General features: G+C 39.4%; 1 protein-coding gene across 4 annotated transcripts in view; it reads right to left on the bottom strand.

Moving 5' to 3' along the window:
- The window catches only part of LOC307044372 (activating transcription factor 7-interacting protein 1-like), a 29662-nt gene extending 9955 nt beyond the window's left edge, over positions 1-19707 (bottom strand). For 2 of the 4 annotated variants that reach the window (XM_079689540.1, XM_079689543.1), the window contains exon 1: positions 19230-19707. The gene's annotated coding sequence lies outside the window, so the exon portion shown is untranslated. Of the gene's footprint in view, positions 1-3156; positions 3221-19219 lie in introns of those variants that run through there. The other 2 variants (XM_079689542.1, XM_079689541.1) reach the window with 2 other exon arrangements.
- Positions 19708-20105: the final 398 nt, after the last annotated feature.

Genomic DNA, 20105 nt, shown 5'->3' with positions numbered 1-20105 from the left:
GAACGATTAGGTATTTTCTGAGAATGTTGCCAAAACATCTTTACAAAATGATTAAGCTATTTCTCCAAGCCAAAGAGCAGGTAAAGGGATCCCAATTTAAGACGTGACACGTTAACCAATCACACAAAAAGGTGAAGAAGAAAAAGATTCCAGACAGAACGGACAGTACGAGGCCTCAAACTGCAGGAGAGGTTTTCCCAAGCCGCAGTTGGTCCACAGCAATCAGCGTTAACAACAAAAAGCAGACATATTCTAGATACTAGTTAAATCTGTCTGTTGGTATAAGCCAAGGAACAGAAAACAAAGCCGCTTATCATTAACATAACCGCTCAAATCTTATCTGGTCAGAGCTGCTTCCGCTTCACACCGTAAAGTGTGTTCGCTTTACTGTTACCGCATTGCTAACAGAGCCATCTGAAGGCCTCGATCTCCAACATGTTTGAATTAGATATGTGTACTATTTTTGCAATTTGGCAGATTGTCACGTGCATAAAGAAAATACAACTTCACTCAGGAGACTGATCTGGACTGACTTTACACAGTAAAACTCAGCAGCACTCTGAAGTTGCTTGCGCATACACATATCTCCTTCTCTGCTTTCATACCAGCTACCATGATTCCTGCATTGATAACAATCCCTGATTTTAAAACTAGTGAGAAGATATTTCTGCAAAGTTGCATTCAACTTGACCTAGGAAAGCAGCATGCAAAAAGGTAGCATTATCAGATATTAATCAATAAATAAAGAGCGTTGCAAGTTGTGAGCACGATAACTGGTACATATAACATTCCCATGTTATTGCACACTGCGCAGTGCACAGTTCCCCCTCCCCCTTCCTACGGCCTCATTTGCTGCGCCTGGTTTCAGTGCAGTAACTCAAAATGGCCGTCAGCTCTGCTGTTTGCTGCCAGACTGAGCTCTCAGAAGCTAGCTGAACTGGATTCTCTGTCAGTCATCAGGTTGCAGCACAACCTCGATTAATTACATTTTCTATAAAGCCAGATGCTTAAGAATGTTGACAATGCAATGTATATGTAGTATAAATTATATTTGATTAAACAAATAGATATAAAAGCCAAAGTTAAAAATGATTAGAGAGTGATATTTATCTCTTTATTCAGCTCTGTAGAAAAATGCTATAGCTAATCCTCAGACCTTTTAGTTGCACTTTGCGACCTTTCTTATATATAGGCAGTTATGTTTGAGTCCTGTTTAATGGTATAGATTATATGTACAGTATCTACAAAAGCAGCATTCCAAGCAATAGCACGCATTCTTATGTCAAGCTTATAGAAAGCTTTCTGCAGCTATGTAAGTGAGTGCACTGCTGACCCTCGGAGACCCTTGAGTAATGCAGAAGACAACCATTATGCGATGGGATCAGTATATGCACAGGCTGGGTGTGGCATTAACTGCGCAACTCAAGTTATGTCTAAAAGTCTTAAAAATAAAAATGCCTACTCAATTAACCTAAACAGCATAGATGCACACAGATCCCCACTCGTGCTTTAACACTCCAGACAGCATGATAACCACATAGGAATATTCATTTCCAAATTGTATTCCCAGCCCAGACAACCTTTTTGTTCACTAATGTGTCAAATGTTATGTCTGAATATGTGATGCCATACATGAGAAGATTTTTTTGTCATGTGACGCTGGAGGAATCGGGTGACAATGAGAGATGTCCATTGTCTCTCTGGGTTACAACAACTACTTTCCTTCATGATGCAACATTGGTGCTTGTTATTGTATGAGAAGTTTGACTCTGCAACACACCAAGACACCAAGTGACTAGCCATGTAGTTGCTAATCGTATGTCACAAAGTTGCAGGTCTCTCAAAATCAAAACAATTGGAGAACTGGGGGGCCAGGGAGTCAGCCCTGCAGCAGGAACACTCTAAAGTTAAGCCTCTGTAATGCCAAGCTAAAAACAAACTTGGCATTCCTACCACAAGGTGAAGAGGAAGATGAAACCTTTCTCTTTGGGGAAAATCATATCACATTAATGGTTGAAAATGGGTTCATGGAGATGAAACCCCTCATCCAGATTCAAAGCTTCTCAGAAGACAATGTGAAAATAGAACACAAACTCAAAAGTAAAAGTCACTTATTGTACGGTACATGTGCAACTTGCCAAAACTTGTAGGCCTTCCAATAACAGCATCCAGGTGGTGTTATGTTTTTAATGAGGCAGCGTCCCTGATACCAGTTATTCCTAGGTACATTTGATTAGTACGTGACGCCAATCCATTTTTAAAACTTTTGTTTGGAAATGCATTATGCTACAATCAATAAAGGGAATTTATCACCAAAATATAAAACTAAATGCGAGTGAAACACAGCGGTGCATGAATAAATACAAAGCAACAAGCAAGTTTAATAAACGTATCTAAACTGGCCCTGTGTGTCAACCAGCAGAGCAATTAAGCCCACTTCAGGCAAAAAATAATTAGAGCACCATTTTGATGGTTCCTATCGACTCTTACGTGTAGTGGCTTCTTTGACCCGTATAAATCTACAATTTGTTTGTGATGATTAATAGATGCCCCGATCCTGGCAAAAAGCTGACAAAAGCCTCGGACCATAATGAGTTTATGTGTTGCCAGACTGGCCGACCAAACGATTGTTAGCACTGAAGACGCTTTAAACATGTGTGAAATGTATGAGATTATCATACAAACAGAAATATCACACAACTACAAATATGTTGACACTGCTATAAATACATACTTCACATGTTGTACACAGAACAGGCATGACTAAAATTAACATCTTCAGATCCCGAGCCTAAAGATTCAAGTGCAACCAGGTTCAAACAATGTTTGAATAGCATGCGCCACACTGCTATCGTGCACAGCGCTGCGGCTAACAACATGTATTTTCCATTGTCAGCTACATTAGAATTAATTTACAGTAAACTCCTTGAAACACAAAGAAAGACTGAAAGTGATGTTTCGTGTTAAAAAAACAACTCACAATACAAATTTAACAACAAGCCAAAGCTCAATGTACTATGACTAGCATAGCACTCTGAGTAAGTATCACAATCTAATCCAGAACAAGAGTGAGGATGCAATGACAAACATTGAGTTACTTCCAAATGACAGACAGAAATGTTAAACATGCTTTAAAAGAGAGGGAAAAAAATCAACCTTTAGCAGTACGTGTGGGATTGAGGCCTTCCATGTATTTGTTGGTTGTGGAAGCAGGCTGAGAGGCCAGAAGGAACACAAAAGAAATGAGGAGGGACTCCTTTAGGACTAGTCCATCTTGTTAATGGGGGGGGGGGGGGGATGGGGGGATGGGACTATTAAGGATGTGTTGCCTACATGAGCCTAGAATAGAAAACAATTTAACCTATAAAAAGAAAAAGTCTGTTCATAACTCCTGACAGAGCATTATATAAAACTTTTTCTTTCCTACATCAACTTCATAATATATTTGAAGGTCATATCTTTATACAAATCTTGTGGGTAAAACATTTTTTAACTACAGCGTGGTGATTTCAACACCAGCCCTAGCTAGCAGCGCACAGACTGAGGGTAAGTACACTGCAATGATTGTTACTTGGCAACACCCATCCCCCAACTCTAGCACAAACTAGTCCACAGTATGGAAATCTACAGCCAGCACAGACTAAACCATTCGGGTAAGAGGAAGGGGAAACTTTCCTATCTAAAAAAAACACCATATGCAAGTAAAGGTTAATGATACAAAAAGAAAATCAAGGACAACACTGCAAAACAGGAATACTGCAGCATTTGACCTTAATGTTTATTATTTTCCCCACCCAATAGGTTAAAATATAAAACGATTTTTCAATGAACCATTTACATAGCATTGTTGTAAGTCGTCTGCTTGTGCTATAACAATCTTCTCAACAGTTAAACTAAAGTCAAAATAAGAAACCCTGACACTGCTGTAAATAAACTATTTCCATTCAAATGTATTTTGCCTCCCCTGTCCTCTGAAACTTAGACATAATTTGTCTGAACCGAAAACATATAACATAGTCCCTGGAGGGGCTGTGCACTAAATGCACCAACTTATTTTATGTAAAGCGCAATAAAATCCAATGTATTATTATTATTAAAACGGGCACACATGTCGCTGCTCACCACGTCGCGTCAGTCAACTATCCCCTAAATTACTTCAAGACTTTGGACCAAAGCTTACTGACAATGTCATATGATATTGCATATCTACCCTCGTATATATATATCGAGCTTATGCTAACATTTGCTGTTAAACTGCGGGAAGAAAAAAGAAAAACCCAAGGATCCCTCTGGCTGGGATCCCTTTTTATTTCCAACGGTGAGGTAATCCACAGCATGTTTCCTCAGTTCTTGATGGAAATTGCTAATACACTGGCATTGAGGGTTTTAAAGTCATCTTTAATGTTTAAAGTTGAAACAGCTCAAAACCAAGTCCTCCTTTAACCCCCAGTAAAAAATCCCGCTATACAGCCTATCCACCTTTACGAATGTCTCTTGCTCTATAAATGATATGTGAATACTGATTCGATAAAAACACAGGCTTTGAAGATATTTATTTATACATAATCCCATATATAAACGATTGTTAGCACTGAAGACGCTTTAAACATGTGTGACATTTATGAGATTATCATACCAACAGAAATATCACACAACTACAAATATGTTGACACTGCTATAAATACATACTTCACATGTTGTACACAGAACAGGCATGACTACAATTAACACCTTCAGATCCTGAGCCTAAAGATTCAAGTGCAACGAGGTCCAAACAATGTTTGAATAGCATGCGCCACACTGCTATCGTGCACAGCGCTGCGGCTAACAACATGTATTTTCCATTGTCAGCTACATTAGAATTAATTTACAGTAAACTCCTTGAAACACAAAGAAAGACTGAAAGTGATGTTTCGTGTTAAAAAAACAACTCACAATAAACATTAACAACAAGCCAAAGCTCAATGTACTATGACTAGCATAGCACTCTGAGTAAGTATCACAATCTAATCCAGAACAAGAGTGAGGATGCAATGACAAACATTGAGTTACTTCCAAATGACAGACAGAAATGTTAAACATGCTTTAAAAGAGAGTGAAAAAAATCAACCTTTAGCAGTACGTGTGGGATTGAGGCCTTCCATGTATTTGTTGGTTGTGGAAGCAGGCTGAGAGGCCAGAAGGAACACAAAAGAAATGAGGAGGGAATCATTTAGGACTAGTCCATCTTGTTAATGGAGGGGGGGGGGGGGGGGTGGGGGGATGGTACTATTAAGGATGTGTTGCCCACATGAGCCTAGAATAGAAAACAATTTAACCTATAAAAAGAAAAAGTCTGTTCATAACTCCTGACAGAGCATTATATAAAACTTTTTCTTTCTTACATCAACTTCATAATATATTTGAAGGTCATATCTTTATACAAATATTGTGGGTAAAACATTTTTTAACTACAGCGTGGTGATTTCAACACCAGCCCTAGCTAGCAGCGCACAGACTGAGGGTAAGTACACTGCAATGATTGTTGCTTGGCAACACTCATCCCCCAACTCTAGCACAAACTAGTCCACAGTATGGAAATCTACAGCCAGCTTAGACTAAACCATTCGGGTAACAGGAAGGGGAAACTTTCCTATCTAAAAAAAACACCATAGGCAAGCAAAGGTTAATGACAAAAAAAAAAAAAATCAAGGACAACACTGCAAAAGAGGAATACTGCAGCATTTGAACTTAATGTTTATTATTTTCCCCACCCAATAGGTTAAAATATAAAACGATTTTTCAATGAACCATTTACATAGCATTGTTGTAAGTCGTCTGCTTGTGCTATAACATTCTTCTCAACAGTTAAACTAAAGTCAAAATAAGAAACCCTGACACTGCTGTAAATAAACTATTTCCATTCAAATGTATTTTGCCTCCCCTGTCCTCTGAAACTTAGACATAATTTGTCTGAACCGAAAACATATAACATAGTCCCTGGAGGGGCTGTGCACTAAATGCACCAACTTATTTTATGTAAAGCGCAATAAAATCCAATGTATTATTATTATTAAACCGGGCACACGTGCCGCTGCTCACCACGTCGCGTCAGTCAACTATCCCCTAAATTACTTCAAGACTTTGGACCAAAGCTTACTGACAATGTCATATGATATTGCATATCTACCCTCGTATATATATATCGAGCTTATGCTAACATTTGCTGTTAAACTGCAGGAAGAAAAAAGAAAAACCCAAGGATCCCTCTGGCTGGGATCCCTTTTTATTTCCAACGGTGAGGTAATCCACAGCATGTTTCCTCAGTTCTTGATGGAAATTGCTAATACACTGGCATTGAGGGTTTTAAAGTCATCTTTAATGTTTAAAGTTGAAACAGCTCAAAACCAAGTCCTCCTTTAACCCCCAGAAAAAAATCCCGCTATACAGCCTATCCACCTTTACGAATGTCTCTTGCTCTATAAATGATATGTGAATACTGATTCGATAAAAACACAGGCTTTGAAGATATTTATTTATACACAATCCCGTATATATTTATGCTGTTGCTATGACAATTTGGAGGGGGACAATGAGAAACAAAATAAAAAGATAAAAACGTATTACATGTGCCATCAAACTTAAGCAGGTATAACATGTAAAACAAATGAAGTCAGTTTAACATGACAAAGCAGAACAACGTGCACTAAAGTCAGGGCCTAGCTAGCAGCACGCAGCCAGCGCTAAACTGCACACACACAGCACACTCAAGAGGCAGCTGCACCCACCCTCCCCCATCTTTCTATCTGTTACACACACACACACACACACACACACACACACACACACACACACACACACACACACACACACACACACACACACACACACACACACACACACACACACACACACACACACACACACACACACACACACACACACACACACACACACACACACACACACACACACACACACACACACACACACACACACACACACTCTCTCTTCCTCTCACAACCTCTTGAAGTCAAACATGGACTCAACCATTCTTGTAGGGGGAGGGGTGGTAGGGGGAGGGGTGGTAGGGGGAGGGGTGGGTGGGTGGGGGAGGGGCGTTAAAAACAAACTAGATAAAAGGAAAAATGGTTCAAGTAATTGATAGTCAAATTTCATTTGAAAATGTGCTTAATCACTAGTTTTTGTTTATGATTTTCTTTTGTAAAAATGCATTTTTCATTTAATATAACAAATGTAACGACCTGTCATTCTTGACTTAATGACCACATTGGAGATTTAAAGATGTCTCAGTAAAAGATATACCACGTTTTTTTATGTACTTGCAATACATTTTGGTTTTAGGCACCCAGTCCTGTGCTAGCTACGCACAGCATGAAATTAGAGCCCTGGTTGACACAGTTAGCAGCCTCTCCCACCCTGTCTCTCCCACAGCAGGAAGGACTGCTGTAAAGCAGACTGAACCATTCCAAACGGGGGTGGTTGCTTTCTCAAGGGGAACAATAAACCCACCTAAAAACGTATTTTGTGAATTATAACTTTTTCTTATATACGTTTTTTCCAGTGTATTTCTTTAGAAAATAGTTTATTTTAAGTAATTTCCTGATTTGACTTTGGGATTTAAAACAGAAACGATTATATTAGACTGGACATGTAATGCGTTACTACAATCAACTTTTTTGCAACTTTCATCTGCCATTATTAAAAGCCCTGTTTTGGAAGTCAATAAAACCATGCGGTGCATTCTCTGAACTGCCCTCATTTCTGTTACTGCAGAAACACAAAATGGCCACCAGCGCTGCTTCGAGCAGCATGCTGAGCACAGGCTGAGCAGATCCTGTAACAAACCCCGCCTCCTAAGAAAAAAGGAGAGTATCTGCATACTGGATTTATGGATCTATATCTGACACCTAAAAGAGATCATGTTTATCTTGGTCATTTTGCTCTAAATCTTTGTTTAGCTTCACTGTTTTCTAAGCTATGACTGAGAGTAAACAAAACTAAATACTTTTCTTTTTTTTTCGCCTCACATGCATTCAGAACTGCTTAATGTTTTATGAACCTACATGTAGATAACCTGGTTATAAAATACTTGTTTTCTTTCTTTCAAGCTGCAGTTACTGCTTCAACACAAATGCCAAACAGTAAACCTTATACTTAGCTGTTTTCCAAAAGAAAGTAATATGGATGATGGTGGTCCTAAGATTAAAAAAAACTTTAACAGTTGTATAATATTAAACATTTTTGTATGCAGGCTAAATACTGTGTGGAAAGAAACTGTCAGACAGTAAGAGCAGATCATGCATTCCAAAAAGTCTGCGCACAGTGCGCAGTCCTCCCCTCCCCCACACTCACTGACTGCATCTGGATCCACTGAATCTCAAAATGGCCACCTGGTCCACTCTGCACAGCGACACACAGCCAATAGAGCTTGCCATAGCTAGAACAACAAAGGGACATGGTGTGGCAGCAACCTACGAGTTATTCTTATGTGCAGGTCCAGGTGTAGTTCTCACCTGGACATTGAATTGGAGGTTTAGGGTTAAGGAAAGAGCAAATTTTGCCGTTCAAATGTTGCACGTTGCCTGCTTACGAAGCTGTTCCACCAAATAGGGCTAAATACATGCACTGGCTGTAAACATTTGGTTTTGTTTTCCTATTTTAAAAAAGGAATCCATATTATTATTTTATTGATTTGATTCGAACATTACTTTGTCAACCGTTCTCCCAAGACATGCTCAAAGTATAATAATGGTCAGACTAGTCCATATTTATATTCACTCCGCTACTGATTGCACCTCATACTTACAAGCGGTGATTTCAGTAATCAGTATGTTTTTTTTGGGGTTGATTCTGATCACAGTTAATAATCATGTAGGTCAGTTGAAAACAGTGCCCAGGGGTATGGTTGTGAGTGTGGAAATGTTGGCTGTCTAGATGTTAGCTCTGTGACGGACTGACAACCAAGGGGATACCCTGCCTTTCACTCAATGCATGCAAAGAGAGGCTTCAGTCTCCAAGGTAGGAAGAATAAAGCAAGTGGTGCCAATGCAGGCTGTATGAGGATTTAGCTCGATCATCAATATATGTATAAATACACGAGCTAAGTGAACTGTCAGGAAAAGTAATTTGCTGCCATTGCATTTTATCTTCACTTATGGTGTTAAGAACTCTGAACACAATCCTGTAAACTATCACCTTTTGCTTCCTATACCATCAGCCGGCTTCATGTTTGCAGCTATTCGTAAAAGCAGGAAACAAGATGAAGACTTTTGAGTTATTTCAAGCTGCAGTTGATTATTGATCTTCCAGTGACATTGTTTCGTGGTTATATATATCCCAGTCTTTCGTACATTCATGGTGGGTATTACCCCCCCGACAACTTTTTCCTAAACCCAGACTAGTCTTAGATATTACTTTCTACATGTGATTTAGAATTTTGATTTCAATGAAAGACACTTAATCCATTTTAGAAGCTAAATTAGTTCCTCTGTTGTATTAAGGCCACTGTATGAATCTGTGAAATCTAACAGTGTTTTAAGTATAGGAATGACAAAAACAAACATGAGGGTTAACAATTTAAACTCACCAAATATTACTATTAAAAGGAAACGTAGTTAACCTGTTCATCAATCGTTCAAAAGCACTGCTTCTTAGCTTACCATTGCCTAAACTTGAACGTGTGATTTCTACTGAGATTTTTTTTTGCTTTTGAGCAAATGGATATTAGCAGAAGCTGAGCAGAGGGACGGAGGGGTATATAGGGAGGGGGTGTGGGTATGCAGAACCAGAATCTTCCATGTGAATCAAGCAAGCACATAGTGATTTTACTTTAGACATGCGCAGACCAGGGATGTCACTATCAAAGCAACAAAAAACAATACATGTTACCAAAGTATAAACATAAAACACCAGTCATGAAATAAAAGTAGCCTAGGTTACCAGAAGTAATAGTAATATTTTAGGTAATTTCAGAACTTAAATGCACAACATTTTGTGGTAAAAACTCTTATAACCTAAAGAAGACATTTAGAGTAAGTACAGTTTAAATCATATTGCATAAGCTATAGCTAGCACCAATAAGTCAGAGCTGAAGTCCACAGCTTTACACCGAGCGCTAATTCCCCTCCCCCACACCAGCAGTCTGCTTGTCTGGAGTTCTACAGCCAAGCATGGACTAAACCATTTCAGTAGAAGGGGGTTCTCACCAACAAGGGAGGAGCTATAGAGGTAAATGACAAGTACAAAAAACTACTTAAATGATTTGGACACTGGTTATATCTTGAAAACCAATTTAGCAAATATGGAACAGGAAAACACTCTTGGTGACCTCTAGTCTCCTAAATGGGTAGAAATCCCTGGCCCTATAAGAGCAGCGCATTCTCTGGGAAACACTCGATCAAAAAGTATTTCTGTCTTTGTAGCAACCGCTCATCTTTTAAGCCTAACCATGGCACATTTCTCAGATGTTTTTTTACATGAAAATATAGGCAAAAATTGTGATGTTTTTGTGAAAGGCCAAGCCAAATGCTATAAAGCTTCTTTTTTCTCTCTGCCAAAACCCACATCTGGTCATTATAGAAAGAAGTTATGAGAAAAAAAAGGTTTTGTACATTTTCAGTGAAAAACTGGCATTACAAACAGATACATTTCCTGAGCTTAATGATTTGAATTGGTCAACAAGCTAACTACTCAACACTTTCCCATCCCCCACCCCTTCCCCTTTGATAAATTACTTGCAGTGAAAGCTACAGCACAAAATGGCTGCTGCTGCTTTACGCAGTTACAGCTAAAATAATCCCTTTTACCACAACAACGGCTGACTTTGACTCCTTAAAGCTGCACTGTGTTGCTCCATTTAGTAAAAAAACTAATGTTAAACACTGTTTTGTTGAATTAAAAAAAAAAAAAAATTAAAATCTGAAACGGGAAACATCTTGTTTAACAATACAATTCTATTGTCATTTTAAACATCTGTGTAATATTGACTTATTGCTATAATTAGCAATTATATAAAATACAATTATATAAAATTAAAAGTGTCTCGAAGCATCGAGTTTCATTGAACACTGGACCATACTTTTAAAAAATAAGACACCTTATTTTCAGTATACTACTGTACAACACAACAATACAAAGCAAAACAAAAGCAATATATAAAAAAGTCAAAATATAGGCAGTACTCAATGTGCTATTCATTGTGTCAGACCACGTTCAACAGATTGTCTTCTTCAGGGAGAAAGCTGGTAAAGGATGGTAATGTGTAGGAGACAATGCTCCAAAATCAGGTCTGGTCTGAGCTATCTGGTCTGTCCTGCTGCAGGTAGCATACCACGCTGTGATGAAGTACGGCATTGTCTAGTAAACGTGGCGGTTCAGCGCTCAGCTGTAATTGCTCTGGTTCATGCCCTAGGAGTTCGCATTGAAGCAACAAATGTCACCTGTCGGCAGGCGTCCGCGTCAGTAGGTTTTACAACAAATTTGTCGAATAGCATCTGAATCACACTAAAATCACATACAGCTCTCATGCCCCTTTCACATCAACATGGTTCCAGGGCCGGTTCGGAGCTAGAGCCTGATAAGCAACGTTTTTTCCTGTTCACACCGCAGCGGAGCCGGCTCTAAGCACCGAAAACTGCATACGTCACGGTTACGTTGGAGGGGGCAGGGGCGGGATCAACCTGAGCAATAACAGTTTATGGCGAGTATGGCAAATGAAAGTTGTAACAAGCAGTAGCGCTGACCAAAGTGACTAGAACGCAACCACACAGTTATATAAAAAACACTTTATAAATTCAGGCAACACTAACCAAGCTTAGTTTGATTCCGTTTATTTGTACCTTACTTTGACCATCCGTTCGCTGTCATTGATCATTGTGGAGAGCAGGCAGATGTTTTGTTTTTTATTATAGCAGCTATCGGATGGAATCATTACATGGGCTGCACAGGTTGCCATGTCCGACTATCACAAGTAGAATCATAATGAAAAATATGCCGGTAAATTTTGCCTGTAGAAAACGGCTTATGCCACAATAGGATAGCAACAAGTAGTCAAGATAGTCAGTTTAGCTTTGGTCGCTATGCTAACATCACCCATTTTATACAAGAGAAACTTTCATAACAGCGTTGTGATGCCAAACAGCGGGCAGCACTGCAGTGGTCAGTAAATGCTATTGAAACACATTCATTAACAATGAACCACGGCACTTTGGAGAAAAGTATAAGGGTTGAGAAGTAGTTATTTAATTTAATCTGGCTTCGTATGATAAAAGCAACAGGATCATCAAGCCTTCCGAGTAAATCGCCAGAACACCGACACCTCCTCATCTCCACCGCTCTCATGTTTTCTTTTGTGTTGCCATAAGTTAGTCTCTCTGCGTTTGTGCACACTGGGCGAATGCTAATGCTAATAATGCTAATACGAGGATAATGAAGTGGCGGCTCTACAAAACATTTCAAAGTTTTACGGGGGGGGGGGGGGGGGAACACTAGGACTGTACCCGAATATCCAAACATTCGGTCGTTGGCCCACTATTCGGTTTTCAATTTTGTTATTCGGATGTTCTTTTGTTTTTGAATTGAATTTATTGAAATCTCCAATATCAACGTAAGAGCTTGTGCTTATTCGGGGGGTGCTAACTAACACTTAACCATAAACTTTATCGTTTACTTTCTCCGTCTTTATATCTAGATATTACTGTTCTCCGTTAATCTCCGCTCCTTTTGTCCGTCACGTTGTTTCCATAGCAACAACAACTTCCTGTCAACAGCGCTAACTCTCCTTCAAAATAAAAGCATGTCCATACAAAATAGGAAGCCAAGCCAAATTACACTTAAGACATATACAACTGCAACGTAAGTAACAAACACAATATCCTTTTCAATTTCAAAGAACACAAATTGGGTTATATACAAATAACTATAAAACAACAATACTGTAGAATAACAAAATGAATGCCTTGAATAAACCGAAATACACGTGCTGAAGCCCATGTGTATGGCCTCGTATTCTTTTTAATTAAGTGATGAAGGTCAGGATAGCCCCATTGGTCGGGGCAAAGGTCCTGAACAAATTACTGGTACCTCATGAAGGGATGGCAACTTGGCCAGTCCAGGTGTTTAAAAGCCACACAGGGGTGGGTTTTGTCAAGACAAGCATTGGGATTTAAAACATCCGGTAATTCCTCCTTTCCAACATCAGGAGAATCCACTATTCAATATCCTATTTACTACTGATGTGAGTCAGGTCTTCATGCAAGGGCTTTTGGAACCCTGCCGGGAGGACTGCAGCTCCCTCTTTATGCTGCCGCTTCTGGCACCTGAGCTACCGCATGGAACCAGTACAGATTGCTATGACCCATCTGGATTTAACCATCGTCAGGTTTTCGCACACCAATGCACTTAGCCATTACAATGTTTGTGTATAAAACATATTTAAATCCCAGTAGGCAAAAAGGCTAACCGAGTGTTCATTTTTCTTCTTGGACAAGATGAGCATTTTTCACATTGCAATGCTATGCCCATTACGGGAATCCAACGGCATTTATAACTATATAAATATAGATATATTCATTTAAAGTGTGTTATTGCTTTATATTCTTTAAATACTATGTTGCATTGTTGGAGGAGCTTTGACTTAAAAGTGCCATTACCATAACTACACTGTAGCTACTGTGCATTATGACAATAAAGACTTTGAATCCTGAATTGAAATAGGGCAATATTGCACAGAGGGGATTGAATAGCACTAAAAGATTCAGACACCAGGCTCCCAAAACTGAGACGGACTCAGTGAAACATAATGAACAATACAAAACCGAGAGTGGGAGACATAGGTGCATGTATGTGCAAGCCTGACTCCTGAACGCGCTCTCAGCAATTGTTTAGGCTGAACGTATAATATCAATAGCATATTTTAAAGTGGAATATGAGAATAAAAAATGTTGATCAAAGTTTTGCTGTGACACATTTATTTAAAAGACATGATGACATCATTGAATTGTCACATGTATAAACGCATACATGCATTTGTGTGTTAAAGAGCCCATGTCATGCTTTTCCGGTTATTACCTGTCCCCAGTGTGTTATGAAGGTTTTTATGCATGTAAACCAGGGGTGCCCACACTTTTTTGGCTGGTGAGCTACTTTTGAAATGACCAGCTCACCGAGGTCTACCAACCAAAAATAAAATCCCAAATTGCAAGGGTTGCTGAATAACACGTTTTATTTTTACATGGGATAACTACAATAGTGCTGCAACAAACGACTAATTTGATTATCGATTAATCTATAGATTAATGAAACGATTAATCGACTATTCGGACTACTGCTGTGTGCCTTGCACAATTTCTCAAACGCTCTTATTTAGCCATCAACTTTTAGATTGAGCTTGAGGTTGTTTTAGGCATGTGGAAACTAACAATGAAGACAATAAAGATGAATACTTGATTCAAAAATACATATATTATTAAATTAACTAAACAAATTGTGAACAAAATTAACATTGCTTTTTATTCGAATTAAATAAATAATATTTCACATCAAAAGAAACAACAATGTTTTAACAAATCTTATTAAATAATGTAATGACAGAACTGTAAACAGAATAGCTGAAACTTTAACAAAATAAATAACTCAGTTACCTCTAATCATTAACCCATGTTTGTATAATGTAGTTAACTCCGTGTGTTGCTGCTAGCATACATAACACCTGACGTGGAAACGTTACTCGTGGATGGGGGGGCTACAGAGCTTCTCGAAAGACAGTCGAACCCGGTGCATTCCTCCGTCTGGATGTGGAGCACTTTTGCTAAATGTTTAGACAAATTGCTCGTGTTCCCGCCCTTACATGATAAACACTCTTGGCAAGGAGCATTGTCCACCTCAAGACGGGTAACATGTAACCACACCTTGGAGCGCTTCTCTCCACCATCTCCTCCGTGTGTTGCTGCATGTAGCAGCTGCGTGTGTGTAAACTGCCCCGCCCCCTCGCACACAGACGAGAGAGAGAGATCTCGTCTCGATTGGAAAGATAGAAAATACACCGACCATAGACGCATGTTTGTCTTTTTGCATGTTAGAAACGAGTTGGCGACACTAAGACTAAGAGATAATGTTTGTGTAGAAATAACACATGACCTTTCTCTTTCTCAACTCGCTACTCGGAGGGAAGTCGCTGTCATATGCCTTGTGAACGCTCCGATAATGCCTCTCCACGTTACCTTTCTTTGGCAGAGCGACGCTTGCTTTACAAATAAGGCAAATAACCTTTGAATGTGACACAAACAAATATTCTCCCTCCCATTCTGTGTGGAAGTGGTATGTCTTTAGCTTTTTGCTCGTTCCCGCACTCATTTTGTTGTTTGTCTCTCCCGGCACTTGACTGATTTTGTATCGCTTTGCATTCTGGGTTAACAGACTGGAAAGCAATAGGTCGCTTTTTCTGTCAATCAAGTCAACTCCTGAATTAAGTGGCAGGGAGGCCAAGGGAGGAGGGATCAAAACCTGTTTTGTCTATTTTAACGGAGCTGGATTTTTATTTATTTATGAATGACTCGCGATCTACCAGCATTGCCCCCGCGGTCGACCGGTCGACCGCGGTCGACGTACTGGGCACCTCTGATGTAAACGGTCTGCAGAGTCAAAAACTCTCAACGTACACCCTGTAGCGAGTAAAACTCTAACACAGAAAAGACCTGTCTATGCTGCCCCAAAATGCCTCGTTGGAGATTTCTCATTTTCCATTGTTTGCTTCCTGGGTTCTGTGACGTGAGAACAACCAAATCAACAACAAATGACCGGATTGGCCCAAATGGACCAATCCGCAGAGCACCTCACACACCACACATCCCTTGGTTAACTAACAGGGATTCCCCATTAACTTGCATCGAGCTCCCTGAACGCTGGTAATAGACGAGTTGGGATCGCGGAGAAATGCTCTCCGCAGACCCATTCTCACAGCGTTATAAACCTTTTTATTACTCAATATCAAGCCACATTTATTATTTTTACTTCCGCTGTGAGTGTTTGTGTGCTCAGGATGAGTTTCGCTTGTTCTCGCTGTATCGCCGACACGGAAACCTGTCCGCTCCTCGCAGCAGCGGCGAGCCTCGCAACGAGCCTCGCAACGAGCCTCGCAACGAGCCTCGCAACGAGCCTCGCAACGTCCCGACCAATCAGAGCACACTGGACTCACAGGGAGGGGATGGGGCAGGAGCTCCAACAAGCCGTTTAGGACAGAGAGTGAATACACATACTATACAGAGATACTGTATGAGAAACCAATGTGATTTTGGAAAATTGCACAATTTAAATCTATTCTAGTAGACCTCAACAATGGAAATATGATCAGTAGAAATGGCCATGACATGGGACCATACTTGTCAACCCTCCCGATTTCATTGCCCTCTCCCGGTTTCCTCCTGGGGTCATATTTCTCCCGATTTCTGACAAAATCAGATTTACACACGACTGTTTCCACTCTGACTTTAATACAGCTACACCATTGTTTGGTTTCCATGGTAACACGTCTCTTTAGTAGTGCGCGCAACACAAAGTCTGACAGGGTGAGGCAGATATAGTCACAGAAAACCGAACAAGGATCGACAACTACTCTACTCTCTGCTCACTCCTTTCCTGCCCACACATATGCTCCATCAAGGACGGTGCTACAGGCCGCAAGGCAGTGCACTTACAACTACAATAAGCATGTTAATGTCAATCTAACAGCTCCGGCGATCCACTCCGGCATCCACCCCCCCCCCCAATTTTGCATTTTGAAATGCTCCCGATTTCTGAGGTCTAAAGGTTGGCAAGTATGCATGGGACCTTTAAATTAAACTCACATACAAGGATAGCATTTGTAATAAGTCACTTCTAAAATATACACACACGTTTAAGCCTATATGTGAAATGAAAAATACTAGTTAAAAGTATCAGCTAGCAACTAAGATATATATGGTGACCATGACTGTATATCACTCTCATCTTTACACCCTGAAGCAAAGAAACCGGCAGGAACTGGTTGAAACTGGTTTAGACTTGTTTAGGTTTAAGAAAAAAATAAAACAAAAGAATAATGTTAGTAAAAACTCATGATTGGAACCTGATATCACTCCCAAATTGAAAAACATGTTTCATATTAAAAAACATTAAGCTGAAATAAAAAAACAAACGTATTATGTTTACGTTTATTTTAGAAGGGAAACAAAGAGTGCAGTCTGTTTTAACATTAAATGCAAACTAATACATTCTTAGTGTACATTTAGCTAAAATGAACACATTTATAAAATAAGGATTGAGTTGAGAGGTAAAACACTCATATGGCCAGGGTTTCTGAGGACTTTTGGTAGCTCATGAGCCAACAGCTTCACAACACTGGCACACTTTTTGGCCCCAAACCTGTATTTAAACCAGGACTCAAAAAGGAGTCACTGCAGGGCACATAACCTTCTCTTTTTCTCCACATGAAGGACATTTGGAGTTTGCAATTCAAAACTAAAGCCAAGCAGAACCTCGTGTTTTTCTTACATTTATCATTAAGTATACATTTGAATGTAGCTAGCCCTGCAAATTGTTGTAGTTGTGCGATGAATAGTATGATCTAATCAGTTGGTTGAGTGGTAAACAAATGTAGCCTTCTAACATCCACAGTAAAGCTTTTGAAAAATGTGGGAGGAGCCTTCAATGGTGGTTTCCTCTTCAGCACAAAAAGCACTGTGTAATGAAAGTGCACCATGTGAGCACTGCCACTGGGTGTACTGGGAGAGGTAAAACTAAAAGGCAGGGATCGACCATTTTCTCAAAAGGTGTAGCAAACCTGAAACAGGTCAATTTGTATGGACTAAAAAAAGCACACACAAAAAGAAAAAACAGCTAAATTCCCCAAACTCTGGCTGACTTATGGTTTCAGGGTCAAGGAGCAAAGATTCAGTTGTGGATATTTTTTTCTCTCTTTTGATCACCCATAGAACAGGGCAAGAAGGAAAACTGCTAAAGTCTTGTATTACCAGACATTAAGCCACACCCACAGTGGAACAGTGTGGTGCATGGAAAATTACTGGACTGTACCACTTTAGACCAAGAGGGGGATTTAACTGCACACTGTTGGCAATGCAGCAGCTTCTTCTTCACTTTAGGCAATTTTTCAATGATGTGCTAGTAAGACCTCCATTAACTGTTAATATTCAATCAGCGGAAAGTATATCATAATTTGCATTAAATGATAGCAGCTTTTGTTTAAAGGGGCCACACATGTGTTGTTAAAGCTCTACAAAAGGGAATAGTTAAAAAGGCAAAGTTTTTATTTTTCAAACACCCACAAAATATTCATTATCTAAGTGAAGGCATAATCACGTCAAAAATATCTCTTCTTTATCGCTCCTTTATAGTCCTCATGTGCATGTGCTTGATGCTCATTTTTTAGCAACAGTGCCTTGACTAGTTGGACTTGGGGTAAGACATTAGTACAGATAGATCACAGTTCTTAAGTAAGTCCAATGTACCATTGGAAATTGGAGATGTGACTGAATTACATTAAAACGTTTTTTGATTACTTGTATCAGACATAGGCAAATATGAGTGTTGTGAAGGTGTCACCTCCTAGACCCAATAAAGGTCATGGTGTTAAATGTTAGTGTGCATTTTTATACAAGCATTTTTTAAACAAGTGTGTTAACCTGTTGAGCGGGAAGTAGTGTGAGAGCAGCAATGTTTAAAATATGGTTTATCTTTTTGATGTAACAAAACAGGACACATAACTAAAATAGTTTGCTTAATGTAATATAATTGAAATGCATTTAATCAGTGTTAAATAATTTTATATTAGCATTAATGCGATTGCAATACTCGCTAGGCTGGCTTTAAGAAGAAAATAATCTTGTCATTTGAAAATAGTCTTTTAACAATAACTTTAAACTTTTTAAAAAATGTGTTGAAGTTATCATAAAAATGTAAAAAGTCATTAAAATGCCATTAATGTAATGAATTATCAAGGAAAATAATACATTAGCGGCTGCTAACTGACCAATGCTACAATCCAAGATACCTGGCTCGCTGTGCAATATGCTATTCAAAAACTAAAGTTAACTTTATTTAAATTAATTCAAGACTTAATGTTTACATTCATAAATCCATATTATCCATTTAGTGTTAAATATAAAACACTAATGGGAGTAGCTTGGGTTAGGGTTATGCTTAGTTAGCATGCTAGTTGCAGTACCATGACTCACCGACTATTCGCGTCACCGATGTTCCCGCGATTTTCTGGTCGGTGGGTAGCACTTGGTCTCCTCCTCCTCCTGCAGCTGAACTCTTCCGGATCTTGCTGTGTAAAGTAAAAACCCTTTGCAGCCAGGATGTTGCTATCAGGGAACAACTAGTGATCCGTGCCACAACAACCAAGTCTCTCCCTTCTCGCTTACAAATAGACTCCGCCTCTTATTGAGTACAAAAAATCCGCCATTGGTCGGCACTTGACCAACCGTCGCGGTGTGATCGTTGCTTCCTTCTTTTTTTCAGTCGCTCTATTTGCGGCGTTGTTGAAGTCGGTAGCTGAAGCCGGTGAGGTAGGTATGAACAGCTCCAGGATGTGAGGGGTTGTTTGGGGTTGTTTGGCGGTGATTTCAGTCTCTGCTTGGAGTAACTGCAGTGCCGTTCACACAGGCTCACACAGACTGAGCCGTTGGTTGGAAAAAGGGAGTCGGACAACAGGGAGCAGAGCATGGGAGGGAGGGGTTTGTGATTTTTGAGCGAGGGAGAGAAAGAGAGGGGAGGGATTAAATAATGGAGGAGGAGTCTGTTAGACAAAAGTCTGAAAACACATGTCTGTTGCCTTAAACTACAGACAAAAGTGTCACTGTAATTTATATATTATAGAAGTGTATGGGGGAGTTTTATTTTGGTACTGTATGTGTCATATCTCCTGACACGTGACCTTGAGTGAGTTTAGCTTCAATGGTGATTTATTTTTTAAGTTAGAAATTGAACATAAGACAATCATATGAGTTGTTACAATTATTCTATATAATAATTGCATTTAAAATAGCTATGATAGTTTTATTTTTTGCTCCTTTCTCTAAAAAAATAACGTATTCGTCTTTCTGTGT

Source organism: Notothenia rossii (genome assembly GCF_949606895.1).
Source record: "Notothenia rossii genome assembly, chromosome: 1".
Classification (NCBI taxonomy): domain Eukaryota; kingdom Metazoa; phylum Chordata; class Actinopteri; order Perciformes; family Nototheniidae; genus Notothenia; species Notothenia rossii.
The sequence above is the reverse complement of the archived record's forward strand: the minus strand, read 5'-3'. Positions and strand labels throughout refer to the sequence as shown.